This window comes from Portunus trituberculatus, chromosome 47 (genome assembly GCF_017591435.1).
Source record: "Portunus trituberculatus isolate SZX2019 chromosome 47, ASM1759143v1, whole genome shotgun sequence".
NCBI classification, from domain to species: Eukaryota; Metazoa; Arthropoda; class Malacostraca; order Decapoda; family Portunidae; genus Portunus; species Portunus trituberculatus.
In genome coordinates, this window is record NC_059301.1 from 10,998,049 (window position 1) to 11,005,701 (window position 7,653).

Sequence of the window (7,653 nt, forward strand, 5' to 3'; positions counted from 1 at the left end):
TGAGTATTTTCCTAGTCAAGTCCGCATTGCTTTAAATTGCTGATGAGTGTTGAAAGCTTCATCCCGTGTTGCTCAAGTCCAGGCACAGATAGTTTTCCTTCAGTGATGGGTCTCATGGAAGCACTCTGTTACCTGGCCATCGCGTGGGCAGGAGGTGAAACCCTCAGGTGTGGGGAGGAGCTGGAAATGAAGTGCTCACGTGTGCGGAAAAAAAGTGGAGGAGGAATGTGTGGATAAGGAGGAGGAGGAGGAGGTGAAGCTCTGTGTGGAGAGAAGGTGGAGTTCTGGAGGTGGTAAGGTGAGTCCTGGGGTAAGGGAAGGAAGGGGTGGAGGAGAGGAAGAGCTGGAGAGATCAATTTCTGGGATGTTGGGAGATGAGATCTTGTGTACGGAAAATTTGGTGTCCTGTGTGTAGAGAAGGTGGAGTCCTGTGACGTGGATAGCCGGTGGAGTCCTATGTGGGGAAGGAGTAGAGCCTTGCATAGAGAGGCTGTGCAGTCCTGGGGAGTGGGAAGAAGGTGGAGTCCTGCGTGGGGAGGCTGGGGGGTCCTAGGGAGTGGAGGGAGAGGGGAGAGGTGGCCAGGTACACCTTCACTCAATAAGCTTCCCTTGTTTTAATATTTTCATATGATAAACACATTCCACACTTTTGTTGTTGGAAATATAAACACAAATAAATTTTTCCAGGCTTATTATATTCAGCATTTTCATTTTTCTTCACATTCCGTAAATAATTTTGCCTTTGAGAAAATTATGCATGTATATTTATTTTCTGAATTTCTGAGTTTACCACTGAATATCTTATTAAAAATCACGGGTTGTGCTTCCGCGTCCCCATCCCTCCTGGAGCAGGCCGCCGCTGTCGCCAGAGGAGCGTCTCTCAGCTCTCTCTCTCTCTCTCTCTCTCTCTCTCTCTCTCTCTCTCTCTCTCTCTCTCTCTCTCTCTCTCTCTCTCTCTCTCTCTCTCTCTCTCTCTCTCTCTCTCTCTCTCTCTCTCTCTTTTTTTTTTTTTTATTTAAACATAATTTATACAGAAGAACATGTACCCAAAGGCGCACTGTCGTGTGCTACCTATTCTAAGGGTACTACAATCTATTTCTCTACAATATTTACAAGACTTAAAAATAGATAATATACAAGATGGTCAGCATGTAAATGGAGCACTGTTCTTTTCACTTCACTAGCACTATTCACGCACTGCACTACACTGAGTGTCACGTCACAAAGAGTGTCAGAGGAGTTGGCAGTGTCTGTCTCCACTTATGTGCCATCAGTTTGACACTGTGTGTGTTCATCTCCTGGACGTGAGGCACCGCGGCCGTGAACAAGTTCCACATCCTGGAGACGCGTCCTGCGAAGGTGCGTTGATGCTGACACCCGTGGGATCGCGGCACCTCTACGGCGTCACCACCATTGAGCACCGTTCTCGTGCTCCGTGCGGTGACTCTCAGAGGATGACGCAGCCCTGCCAGATGTGGCACTCTTTGCACCTGTGCCTTATGGAACACTACGATTGCCGCCACATCTCTGCGGTGTTCCAGTGAATCAAGAGGACGCTCAGGCTCTGGGTGAGGTGGTATTGCAGCATCTACTAGCCGTATGGCGCGGCGTTGGATGCTGTCCAGTCTCCTTCTGTGTGTGGCGGCACAGGACATCCAGGAGAGAGCTGCGTACTCAAGGTGGGGCCGCACCTGTGCCTTGTACAGCAGCAGTCTCCCTTCCTGTCGAGGAAACTGGCGATCCTTCTGAGAGCGGAGATCCTGTGAGAGGCTTTCTTGGCAATGGATTTGACATGGCTGTCAAACCTCAGCCCTCGATCCACCTCCACTCCAAGTATCTTGACGTCATCTTGGAGTGGGAGAGCAGCAGCGCCAAAAGACAACTTTCCTGCCATTGCTGCCATGGCGGCTGGGGACCGAGAGACAACCATTGCCTGTGTCTTCTCCGGCGCGAATGTCACTTGCCAGCGAGCACCCCACTCCTCTATCACTCGTAGCTGCTGATTGATGGCCTCAGCAGCCCGCCCACTGTCCTGGCGTGGATAGGTATAGGAGAGGGTGCAGTCATCAGCATAGGCCTTGACTCCTGGCAGTAGCTGGAGAAGATCATCCACGTAGATATTCCACAGGAGTGGGCCAAGAATTGAACCCTGTGGCACTGATGCCTCCACAGGCAGGGACTCAGATGTTTGCCCGTTGACAACCACCTTGAGGCTTCTGTCCTGCAGGTAATTTCCCAGGAGTCGTAGCAAGCCACCCTGGATGCCTTTAGCACGAAGCTTTTCCAGTAATCCGTTGTGCCATACTTTATCAAAAGCTCCAGCTATGTCCAAAGCAACCACTATAGTGTCCTTGCCGTCGTCGAGGGCGTCCTGCCACTGCCTGGTGAGAAGCATCATTAGGTCGGAGGTTGACCTTCCAGGTCTGAACCCAAACTGTTGGTCTGAGAGGAGGGCATTGTCCTTGAGATGGCTACACACCACCTCTGCCACGACCCTCTCAAACACTTTACCCACCACTGACAACAGGGATATGGGTCTGTAGTTTTTGGGTCCGTCCTGAGTTTTTTTGTGTACGGAACTACTGAGCCTCCTTCCACACTGAAGGCCAGACGTTTTCCCGTACACAAGTTGTGAAGACTTGGGTGAGAGGGGCAGCCAGTTCCTGGGAGCATCGCTTCAGCAGGTGCGGGCTGATGTCATCAGGGCCGGTAGCTTTCTGTGTGTCCAGCCCCGCAATAATCGCTTCACCTGCTGATGCGTCACCTCCACCATGGTGACAGTCTTCTCACATTGCTGGACCAGCTGAGGCGGTGGCTGCTGTGGATTCCCCACCTTCATTTTTCCAGCAAACAAGGAAGCCAGCAACTGTGCCCTCTCCTTACTGCTGGTGGCGACAGTACCGTCCTGCTTGCTGAGGGAGGGATGGATTCTTGGTGGCCAGTTCCTGTTTGTCCTTAACAAGGGACCACCAAGTTTTGTTTCCTACGCCAGTGCCACACAGTTTCCGGCGCAGGCTTTCCTCCCACTTTTTTAAGGCCCACTTGCTGGTTACCACCATCTCCTGCATGCAGCCCTCTCTCTCTCTCTCTCTCTCTCTCTCTCTCTCTCTCTCTCTCTCTCTCTCTCTCTCTCTCTCTCTCTCTCTCTCTCTCTCTCTCTCTCTCTCTCTCTTCTCTCTCTCTCTCTCTCTCTCTCTCTCTCTCTCTCTCTCTCTCTCTCTCTCTCTCTCTCTCTCTCTCTCTCTCTCTCTCTCTCTCTCTCTCTCTCTCTCTCTCTCTCTCTCTCTCACCTTTCCTAGCGTAGTGATTTCCCGGTGTTTTCTTTATGTACAGTCCCTTCACATTCCAAGTCAAAGGCTCTCCACCATAAAAGGTCCAAAACAAACGGTGGAAAAAAGGAAGCACAAAGGAACTCTTCAGGACTGACTAAAAGAGGTAAATATTCTGCGATACAGACGTGTAACTCACAAAAGACGAGATACAAAAGTGCACCGCGGCTTCATTCATAGGTCAGACGCCTGCTTTGTGGCCTGACTCTTGGCTCCTGGCTGTTACTGATGGGAGGGAAGGGGTGAGGGGGTAGAGAGGTAATGGGGTGATGGGGGAGGATGTGTGGCAAGAGGCAATGAAGGTGGGGAGAAGGGTGGGAAATGAAGGGGAACGGTAATAGATAAAAGAAAGGGAGAGATAGAGGGAGGGTGAGAGAGAGAGAGAGAGAGAGAGAGAGAGAGAGATGGAGGCTTTGAGAGGTAGCGAAGCGAAGGTGGAAATGGAAGGGAAAAATTGCCCAGAAAAGACTTTTGGACAAGATGTAGCTTCCAGAACGAAAAGAAGAGAAAAAGAAGAAGAAAAGAAAAGAGAAAATGTATTACTTCTGGGGTGAAATATTGGAGAAAAACTGTACGTAAGTAAAATTGCAAACTCTGTACAGTTGTCTCCTCAATTCATGTAATGTTAATCGTCTTCTGTACTTAGATAAATGCTGTTTGTATAGAAGGAAGCTGTAGATTAATTATTACGACGCGGCGAACCCTGTGACGTTTCAGAGAGAGAGAGAGAGAGAGAGAGAGGGGAGGGAAGAGGAGATAAGAGAAACACTTTGTATATAATAGGGGGGCGTAAATAAAAGAACTCACATTTATGAAGGGGAAAAAAAAAAACAAGGAAGATTTTCTAGGAAGTCTCGGGAAAGATCTGCGCACGAGGTTTTCTACGCAATGAACAACCAAACCTGGAAAGTCTTGGTCGTGATAGTTGGTCTCACTCTTGCGTGGTAATATTGACTTAGAACTGAACAAAAGGCACGCGACATTCTTAGCTAATTCACCACTTGCGGTCAGGAAAGTGGAAGTAAGAAGTGGTCAGAGAGATTCCAACTTATTTTGTTTTGTTATTTGTTATGTTTTTTTTTTTTTCATTAATTGTGATTTTTTGTAAGGTGTGATACTGAATACTGAGGAGTCATGGCGCTGCAGTAAGGTGAAAATAAGAAATGGTCAGAAAGTTTGCAAGTTATTTTGTTATCATTAGTTATTATCATTTTCTAAGATGTTTATTGATTTTTGTGTTTTCTGTACGGTATGATACTGAATACTGAAGAATCATGGCGCTGCAGCAGAATCATATGGAGCCATTTTAGGTTAAGAGACAGCGCTACCTCGTCCACTGAGAAACTATTCAAAACTCACAACTATTCTGCCTAGAGAAATGACGGACCGTGAAGACTAAGGCCAGAAGAACTAAGAGATTGAGTGACCTGCCTTGTTGTGGTCTAATGTATCGTATCTGTGAGTCATACAAAAAAGATATCTGCTAATTTGTTCATTTGATGCGTAATAATTGGTCTTTCTACATTACTCATAGCAGTATTGTCGCTGCCATCTCTAGTTAAGGGTGTTTCAGTAAGACAAATATTAGTTATACAGTTGTGCTCAGAGGAATAACGTATTGCATTGTTCTCTTGTTTGTCTTGTTTTTGCCTTCATGCGTATGTCCTTTGATTTACTGAGCCTTCTTGTAGATCCTGGGAAGGGAAGGATTTTGGCCATCTGGTGACAAAGTTAATATCAATAGTGAAACTTATTTGAGTGTTTTTTTTTTTTCCCCTCTCTCTATAGGTCAGAAAGATCGGTACAGGACAAAAAGAGAGAAATAATGAATAAAAGAATTGAATAAAATTTAATTAAATATCAAGTAAATAAATGAAATAAAATCAAATTAAACAAATGACATATATTAACTAAGAGATCCGCTTACAGTGTTGATCCTGAAAACAAACGGAAACAAGAGAACAAAGTGTCGCGTCACTCTTTGAACACGGCTTCCATGTGGACCTTTCCTTACTTGGCTTTGTTATCGCGAGGAAGACTGTCGCTCATTCAAGGACTGAATGATCAACTGAGGTGGTGAATGTTGCGAGAGGAAACAAACACCTGGCCGTGGAGAGGAAAAGTTGCATGAAAATGATTCCTCGAAAAGGTAGCGAGCGAGCGACCCAACGCCAAGCCATGCACCCGCCGACCCGGCATCTGTGAAGCAGTGGAGCTTTGAGCGATTTTAGTAATCTGTCGCATTCTAATGCTTTGCTCTCACATTAGGGCGGTTTTCAAAGGCCATGGAGGTAATTGGTCAGGTTGCCTTGCATGTTTTTCTCATCGACGATGTAGAATTCTTGTTATACTATAATTACAATTATGGAAACACCATCAGACATCGCAGTGATTTCCAATTAAGGCTGATAAAAGGAGATAACATTACAAATAAGTCGGATGTCAAAACTTAGTGCTTTATGAATGCTGATGTGTACTCTACAATGTTTTATGTACATATTTTACGGATTCAGATGCAGATATTGGTATAGACAAAATTGCAAATGCAGATGTGGATGGAAACATCAGATTATGATCATTCTGGTGTGGATGTCTGCTCTATCAGAACAGAGGATGCGGATACGGATTCGGATATTATAAACTATTTGATGTTTTGCGGCTGCTGATACGGATATCCGATACAGTTTTAATTGAAAATAGACGCCGAAACGTTCGAAAAAACTCATAGTTACGCCGGAAGGAGAACCAGTTATTTTTTTCTTGTCAGGCTTTTTTCATTGTGGTGAGAAAGAAGTGTGATGAAATTAGTTTGTGGTCTGCGATGAGTCATAACAATAGTAATTATTTTACATGTATGAAATTCTTTGTCCTTTCTTGTTGCGTTATTTGATGGCCTTCAAAGCGCTGTAAGACATGGGAGGTAAAAAAGAGAGACTTAAAGACCAACCAGCCTTGAAATGACGTTAATGCTTTACACTGCTGTAGGTTTTAATTGAACTATTTTATTGTAGTGATCGTCCTTTACTATCCAGTCTGCTGTAAAACCTTATACTTACAGAAATTCAGAAAAGACAAAACTGAGGGTTAATTGGAACTTTTTTTTGGTTACAGAAGTATTCACCAATTTGCAACATAAAATGTCTAACAAAGTTGTATGGTGATTATGGGAAAAATCGCCAAACAATCAATGGAAGTTGATTGGAAAGATAACATAGTGAGAGAGAAAACCTTATGGTGATAAATGGTAGTCTGTGTTTGTCAAATTAGTCTGGTTGGATCTTTGTATATTTCAGCAGGGGATGTAGCTCAAATGGTAGAGCGCTCGCTTAGCATGTGAGAGGTACGGGGATCGATACCCCGCATCTCCAGGATCTTTTTATTTAATAGATTTACTAATCATTTTGTTAGTGACGAATCATTACAGAGATCTAAAGGAAGGACAGATAAGTTATTTGATAGCGATGATGGGTGGTGTTGGTAGGCTGGTATGCTTTATCTAGGGACTATCACGTGTAAGGTAACATTCTTGTAACATTCTTCATTGTCTACCAATGAAATATAAGGTTAAAAAATGAAGAATAGGGGTAAAGTGGCCTAAAGTGTGACTATATATAGATCATTTGACTTCCGATGTAACTGAGTGTTGAAAATACAAGTACATACATGGCAAGACTCCTGAGGTTTTGTGAGATTAAGAAACAGTGAAGGAGTATGTAGATGACTAAACTCACAACAGAACATGAAAGTGCAGAAGAGTTAGAGTTCATCAGGAGAATACACAAGAGCGGGCAGTCAAGTGGAGGCCAGGGCAGCTGTACAGTCCTGGCACTGAGCCCAAAGTGGATATAAAGTTTGGTGCCGGGTCTGGCCGCAGAAGTCCTCTTTCCTGTTACACACGCCGAGTGCCTGGCAACTACTTAGCGGCGTCCATTACAGCTGTCAGCGGCCTAACCCGGGTGTGGGGTCCGTCTGAGTGAGGACGAACCATCTCCACACCACCTACAAGTACAATGGCCAATAGTCGAGTAATGTACGCACACCATTCGTTTCTTCTCTACGCGTTTTTCTTCCATCTGAGCTTCCTTGGTGTGCTGAGAATCTGTTCATTGTCAGCCTCTGTAAGGAGTGTGTCAGTGGATCATCGGACTTAAGATCGAGGAAAACACAAAACATAGTGGAAAGGAAGGCAGAAAGTAACTCTGACACCTTACCATGACTATAATGTGATGTAGAGTGTTTGGGAGACACATTTTGAAACATTTCGTTCTTCCAGCAGCAAGATTTTCGAAGACCGCAGAAGAGTAGTCATGTCACTGGTGGGATG

At 45.1% G+C, this 7,653-nt stretch overlaps 1 non-coding gene across 1 annotated transcript; it reads left to right on the forward strand.

Annotated features, from left to right (window-relative positions):
* Positions 1-6,624: 6,624 nt before the first annotated feature.
* On the forward strand, positions 6,625-6,697 carry Trnaa-agc. Its single transcript has one exon. It is a non-coding gene; the product is annotated as a tRNA-Ala (tRNA).
* Positions 6,698-7,653: the final 956 nt, after the last annotated feature.